Below are 7563 nucleotides of genomic sequence, written 5' to 3'. Positions count from 1 at the left end.
TCCACGAAGCGCGCCGCTTTCCCAACAACGTCGCTCCGCCATCCACAACCGCCGCCGCTGTACGCTTCCTCCCCTTTTGCTTTCTCTCTTCTCGCGCTACTCTTCCGTTCAGGTAGATGTACCCCTTGGTTGAACCCTAAATAGTTCTCTATTTCTTCTCTTTTTACTTTTTGTTGGAATTGGGTCCAATTGCTGCCTGTATTAATCTGATTAGCCGCTAGAACTGCCCTCATTTGTTAAATTCAACTAGTTGGCCGTCCTTCGCCGTGAGTTTAATTGTTGCTCTGTTTGGGAGTGTTCTGCTGCATTGGTCGAATTGTTGGGCATTGTTTGGGTTTCGTCTGATTGATACCCCTATTGCACCTTTAGTTGAGTAATTTTCTGTATTGGTTTGTTGAATTAGTATTGCCGTTGGTTGACTCTAGGTACCTTGTTTGGGGAGCATTCGGTTTTGTGATTTCAATTACTAAGCTCATTGGAGCACTTGCTGCGATTTTGGGTTGTATTTTCTGCATTTAACTAACATTTGGACCACCATTGCTTATTGTTGGTAATTGCTGCTTTGTCGAAGCTTTTGTCTAGACCTTGGGTGCCTCAAGTTTCCATTTTCTTGACTGAGGTGGGCGTCTATGTTGCTTCATTATCTGTGAGGTGCACCAGTGGTACTGGTATGCGTATTGTGCCTACATTTGTTGGTTCTATTTGGTTGGTTGCTGGTTTGAAAGCTAATTACCTTTTGATTAAGTTGTTCACCAATTTCTGAACTACTGTTGATTCTCAACATCTGATTTCTTGAGTCACTCGCTAATTTTAGTAGGTTGAGTTGTGTATTTGACAGTCCAATTGGTGACAGTTGTTGAGCTTTTGGGGTGACCAAAATTTTGTTATTCTCTGTGATTGTTGGAGGCCATCACTGTGATTTTCTTGTTGGTTCAATTTACTTGCTGTGCTGGGGTTCCTTGCATTGTTGACATTAGCTACATTTATTGGGCATTTGCTTGTTGCTTGGGGGCTGTTGTTCACTCATCTGGAGTGTTGTTTCTGCTTCTGTTGGTCGCTTTAGTTTCCTGTTGGTTGGAGTGATAACTGCCACCCATGGTGAAGCCACGATCCTCCTCTAGGTCTAGGACACCTAGAACTTCTCAGCCCCCTCCACCCCAGCACTCCATTCTTGTCTCTGACCTCTCGCACGATCCTTCCTTCTCTAGGAGGAGGGCTCGCCTTGGGAGGCAACGATGCATCCATATTTCTGACCCTGCACATTTTGGGGGTAATTTATACTTCACCAGGGCCACCGACAAGCAGCGATATGCTGCTTGTTGCAAACGGAGGATTACTCCCTGCCATTATTGGGAAGCCGCCATCTTGGGTCTTCTGAATATTCGGGTGAATTTTGATCAATTGATTGCAGTCATTGGGTGGCGTCCCTACACTTATATTATTGACCGTCCAACTTTTGTCGAGTTGTTTAGGGAGTTCTATGCCACATTCAAGTTCGATCTCCCCACGGGTTACACAGTTTTTACTCCCAATGTCATCCATTTTAGACTAATGGGTCAAGAGTTTCATTATTCCATTACTGATTTCAATCTTGCCCTTGGTTTTATTGATCAGGCCTATGTCGACTCTCGTGAGTATGCCGAGAGTGCATGTGACTACGTACAACCCTTTTTATCCCTCTATCGACATATTTGGGAGGATATGTCCGTCGACCGTGCTAATAATGACCCTCATTTGTCTAAGAGTTGTTATCTAAAGGACCCCGCGTCTCGCTATATCCACCGTTTCTTGACCTATAGTTTCTCGGGTAGGCGAGACAGCTCGGGTGTGTTGTCTAAGCCGGAATTTTTCTTTATTTGGTGCATACATAATAACATTAAAGTTAACTTGGGGTGTTGGCTCGCTTCTCAGTTCAAATCTGTTTTGCCTAAAAAGAATCGCCTCCTGATTCTTGGGTCCTATATTACTCATTTGGCTATTAATTTGCATGTGCTTGATTTCTCTAACCATGATTTGCATGTAACATGTCAAATGGAGCCCTTAGACATTCTTTGTCTAGAGAAAATAGGTTTGGTACGGGAGGGTGACGACGGGTGGGAGGGAACGCTTCGCACCCCTCCTCGGTCATCTTTTGCCCGCTCCTCCGCTGATGGCGGTGATCCCGGCCCGTCTACCTCCGATCCTTCCCCAGGGGCTGACAACTGGAATGCGCTACAAGCACAGGTTGACATTTTGGATGCAAGAGCGAAAAACATTGACGCCAATGTGGCTAACATGGCGTAGAATCTGGCGGCATTTATGCAGCCCGCCGGATTTCCTCCTCAATTTCCGCCTAACCCTCCACTGTTTTGATGACTTTAGGGGAGTTTCGTTGCCCTTCTTTTTACTTTTCCTATTTATTTGTCACATTGAGGGCAATGTGTGATTTAGGTGTGGGGAGAATCAGTTGTGATGCTAGTTTTTTCCAGTTTTTAGTTTCTAGAGGTTTTTCCTTTATGTTTAGTTGTTTTTGCCTATCTTTCATTTATTTTCTTTTCTTTTTTTTTCTAGTGATCAGTTCTTATATGAATACTAAGTTTTGATGCTGGATTGTTGTCTCTAATGCTGCTATTGCCAAGTTTTAGTAATAAAAAAGTATCAAGTTAATGTGATTGAGTTCAGGAACATCTCTTTGGTGAATATCAGTAATGGCTTGACTTTTCTAATTTTTGGTTAACTTTTCTAGATATAGGGAATGATTGTTGGCATTTTTCATGTGAATTGGTCCAGTTATTAATTTTAGTTCTCCATGTTTGAAAATTTGAGGCTGGCTGTTGTTACTTTTGTGTTGTTTTACTTATTGTGCTATATGGTTGTAAATAAGAGTTGATTGTACTCCGCAAGTTGTTATTACTGAGTAATCGAGGGTCTTCACCTAAAGTGTCAATTCTCGCGTCAAAAGGTAGTAGTTACTATGAGTGCGTGGTCGCATAACGATTGGAACTGAGTAACCGGGCTCCTCCATCTGGCAAATGTTGGAGTCCGCGTCAAAAGACTCTAATGGTTAGAGACTAAGTCTTTTGTTATTCTAAAAAAAAAGAAAGAGAAAAGTAGAAAATGTGATAAAAAAAAGTAAAGATTGTGTTAGAATGTGAAAGAGTCAGCTTGCCGATTTGTGAATTTAATGTTGAGATTTTGATTAATAGTTGAACAATTTGCTGATGAATGTTGAGCAACCATTCCTTTTTCTTATATTAGTTTGCTTTAAATTGGAGAAGCTGGTGGTTTGGAAGCTAATTGGGGTGATGTTTCTTGGATCTTGACCATTGATGCTTGATATATGTTTTTCTTGGTATCATGGCAATACGGTAGTTGGAGTAATAGCCATTGTCAAATTTTGGTGTTCAATTGCTGTTCTCATGCTTGAGGGCAAGCATGGTTCAGGTGTGGAAGGAATTGATAGGGTGTTGATTGTTAGTAATTTTGATTGTTAATTTCCCCCATTGTTCTTGCCAAATATCGTTTAATTGTTAACATATACTTATATTTGGTATTTAGACCTATCTACATGAAATGGGACTGAAAGGTGATAAAAAGGGGGGCTTTCTGAAGCAAATTACTTCACACGTGGGAGTTTTCTACAAAGCTCCATCAACGTGGCCCACAAGAGGGGACCAAAGCTGATTTCCTTTTCCTTTTGGGTTGATGAAGAGATGGCTGGTACGGGAAGTCCTACTAGCAATAGGAAACAAGAGAAAATTCGGAGGGCCCAGCTTTTGCACCTTTTTCTCCAAATTCGGCAGAACCACTAGGGGGTTAGATGTTGTTTTTAGTCGTAGGATAGCTTGGAGCAATAGTTTAGTTTTTCTTTCTTTTTCCTTGTCATGCGCACGCCTACTGTTCGACAAAATTTCCCAACGGGAGAATCATCTTTTACTTCTTGATTAATTAGTTAAAGACGGTTTGACGTTCATGAATTCAATCACTTTGCGTGGAGATTTATTTATGCGGCGTGGCTAAGATTTTCGTCTAGCCAAGGATCAACGCGACGACGCAGTCCCGAATACCTGTGAGATCAAATTAATTATCATGCGTTTCTTAATTTATTAATATTTGCACGTTGTCTGTTTGAATTTCTATGGGATTATTTAATTAATTGAATGTTAAGGGCCCGATGTTCAGTGCGATTTATTAATCTTCTACCAAATTAGTCAATTAAATCCGTAATTGTTTAAATTGATTAATACTAGTGGCAACTAGCATTTTTATACACTAGGGGAACGTGCAATCTGATTTAAATAACTTTCGTAGCGTGTTATTGATTGAGATTAGGTTTTTCTAGTCCTTTATGCAATTGGTAAATTAATTCCTACGGTCGTACCTAGGAGTATTTTCTGGTTAGGGGTAATCAATGGTCGTACCTTGGTCACCAATAAATTAAGGAAAAGTTGATCGTCAGAACTCGTCGGCGACTATAACTAACCTATTAATAAATTAAGTGAACCTACCTTGTATCAATGATCGGATGAGTGGACTGTGTCTGAGTAGTTATATCCTTAGCTAGAATTTATCTAATTTATTTCTTGATTTAATTTCTGTCTATATTTGTGCTAGTTAATTATTTATTTTTAGTTGAATTGTTTAATTATTTTTAGTTTCATTCCGATAAAATCTCCCTTTACCAATTGGAATCTCAAAGAGACAAATATCCCCAGTCCTTGAGGAGACGACCCTGCTTGCCACTGTCTACTATTTAGTAAATGTTGTCAACTAATTAATTCTGGTATATCGGATTAAGCAAACTCTTCGAGAACACGGTGAATCAAGTAACCCATTGCACACCTAGAGTCCCTGCTCCAGTACCTAGGATTAATTATTGACTATTTTTGGTGGTAGTTAGGTTCTATTTTTATTATTGCACAGGTTCGGCACCTGTCAATGCTTTTATTTATCCTTATACAAAAGAAGCATTTTCTGTTTCTCTACTAGACTGATTTTCAAGTGCAAAGCAGTGCTTCAGACCATTGTACTTTCAAGTGCATCAGTTTGCTTCTATCGGTTGTACTTCGTTCTTGGTCACTATACCAGGTGTAAGTCCAATTTTGGGTATCCATCAAGTGCCATATAAATCTGAAACAAAATTAGTGTCATGTGTAATTTACGGTTTAATCCATGTAGATGCCTTTTTGGTGGTCAAATTGGTGGTCGCACCAGGTCAGGTGGTTCTTCTAATGGCCTTTTCGATGTACAACATGTCTTTATTTTTAAGCTTTTAATTTGTGTCGAACAACCCGGTGAATCCCTTGCAGAAAATTTATAGAGGACTAGAGAGTGAACCAGACTTGCAATGCAGGATCCTAAGGTGATGTCATGTAAGAATAATCTGATTTAGAAGTTCTGCCATGTTGTGAAAATTGTGAGGATGTAATCATAAACTACTATTTGATTAGTGCTTGGAAATTGCAGAGATTATAATCTTGTTCATGATTCCTGTTTGATCATTAGGTTGAATATGGCTGCAAGGTTTTTTGCATTTACATCTATATTTGTATTCTTTCATTGTTATCTGTCAATGTCTTTTGTAGTTCTTCCATGTCTGTGAAGTATTACTAATTAGAAAGTTTGTCTCGTAGAATTTGAAGTTACGAAACGCTTCTTATCTGATGTCATTTCTCATCTTTATAATGTTGTTTGAAGACTTTTAAAAGAGATTGATATTGTAGGATTTCCACATGGATAGTTGTAAATTAATTCACATTCTTTCCGGTTCTATTATCTATGCTTATATATTATCATTGAAGTCCATTGATATAGCAATATCACACTTGTGCAGCTTCTAGATCTTCTTGTTTGAGTAATTCAATGTGACTCTCCCTAAATCAACTTCTACACATTACTGTGATCCAGAATAACTAATTGGCAGGTTTCAGAGAGAATTTTTGGCAGCCCTTGGTCCCAATCACATGCAAGGAATGGGTTTCTGCTGCTATAGCGGAAGAAGTAAAATCCTAACTCATTCTCTTTCTTCGGTCCCCAAATTTTCTTCCTCACTAAAGTTAGTTTATTTAAAAAATTCAGCTACACTTTAGCATGAGGATTGTAGTACACTTTGTTAACGAAGTTGAAAGCTTTGATCTCATTTGCTGCAGCAATCAAGTGGAGTTTTTCTATAGCTTGCTTGTACTTCTACTGTGAACTTGTGCTTTAATGGTAGTTGACAAGATAGTTTGCATACCATAATGAACCGCATTTCTGAATGTTAAATGATTGTGTAATGGAGAAAGAAAGGTAAAAATTGGAGTTGGTGTGCAAATGGGGTGGTAAAAACGATGCAAGAAGTTAAACCTTGCAGGAGACCTGCCTCTATGAGTGGCAAAATCCAAATTGCAGAAGTTTCAAAGAAGGGGTGTTCTTGGTGAGGAGGAGTTTTAGTGGAACTCATAAGATTCTGGATGAAAAGTTTGAGCAAGAGTAGGTACAAAACATTGAAGAAAGGAAAAAAAACACCGACCAAAGAGTAGCAAGAGAGCACCGAAGTATCTTGAAAAAAGGAGGAAGGTCTCAAAGTCCATTTCCGCCAAATAAGCTAATCTTGTAAAAGCTTGTCCAGAAGTACTTTTATTTGATCTTTTTTCTTATTTTGCGATTGAAAACTTTCTTTGACTTGATGATAGCAAGTCACATTTGTTTGAGGGCTATTGCATATGACATCCTTGGTTTAATCTTATTTTGCACAGTTGGTTATCTGTTCCTCACTACTGTTTATGAAGTTTTTTCTCTTAATTTATTTTGCCTAGGAATATCAGAATCTGGTATGCTCCTAGCTCTGCTGGCGAAAAAAAGGCATAAAAAGAGGCGCCTGATGGAGTTCACGCACTCGATTCCATTAGCCATACAATCTTATAATCCATATGCGCAAAAAATTTCCACCAAATATAAACTGTCAAAATTTTTTAATAAAACACCTGCCGCCTGCACATCGCGTAGGGAAACCCCCTAGTATATATATATTATGAACAAAGTCTAATTCTTTGCACTAAGATGAAAGGGGCAAAGCAGTCAAACGAATTAATGCACTATTATAAAAGAATTTGTCCATTTTTTTTTTCTAGTTAGTAGTTATCAAAATTTATTCTCTTTTACAAGGAGAAAAGGCAGAGACAAATCAAGAAAAGTATCTCGTAAATAAGTTGGCAAAAGGAAAGGGGATGGAAAGATTGAATTATTTTAATAAGCTCCAAACAATAATTTCATTATCGTTAGATTTTACAGCAAAACAGGAGATTTCTATGCATTTAGCTTCTTGATGCAAGACTTTAAATTTTCTTTTTGTATCAATCATCCACGGCATAGGAAGGCTGGGCGAATGACTAATACCTCATCCGAAAATTTGTCAAAACTTCGCCAAGGATGACTTAATTAAGTGTTTAAAACATTAAAAAAAGTTTTGTAGTGTTTTTCTTTTTGCTCCGTTTGGATTAGCTGTTTTTTGGGATGTTTTTGAAAAATTTTACTTTAACAACGTATATAAAAAAATAAAAAATTTTTACTATAAAAATTTTTTGAAATATTTGATATATTGTA

The sequence above is a fragment of the Coffea arabica genome, chromosome 1e (genome assembly GCF_036785885.1).
Source record: "Coffea arabica cultivar ET-39 chromosome 1e, Coffea Arabica ET-39 HiFi, whole genome shotgun sequence".
In the NCBI taxonomy this organism is placed as follows: domain Eukaryota; kingdom Viridiplantae; phylum Streptophyta; class Magnoliopsida; order Gentianales; family Rubiaceae; genus Coffea; species Coffea arabica.
The sequence above is the reverse complement of the archived record's forward strand: the minus strand, read 5'-3'. Positions refer to the sequence as shown.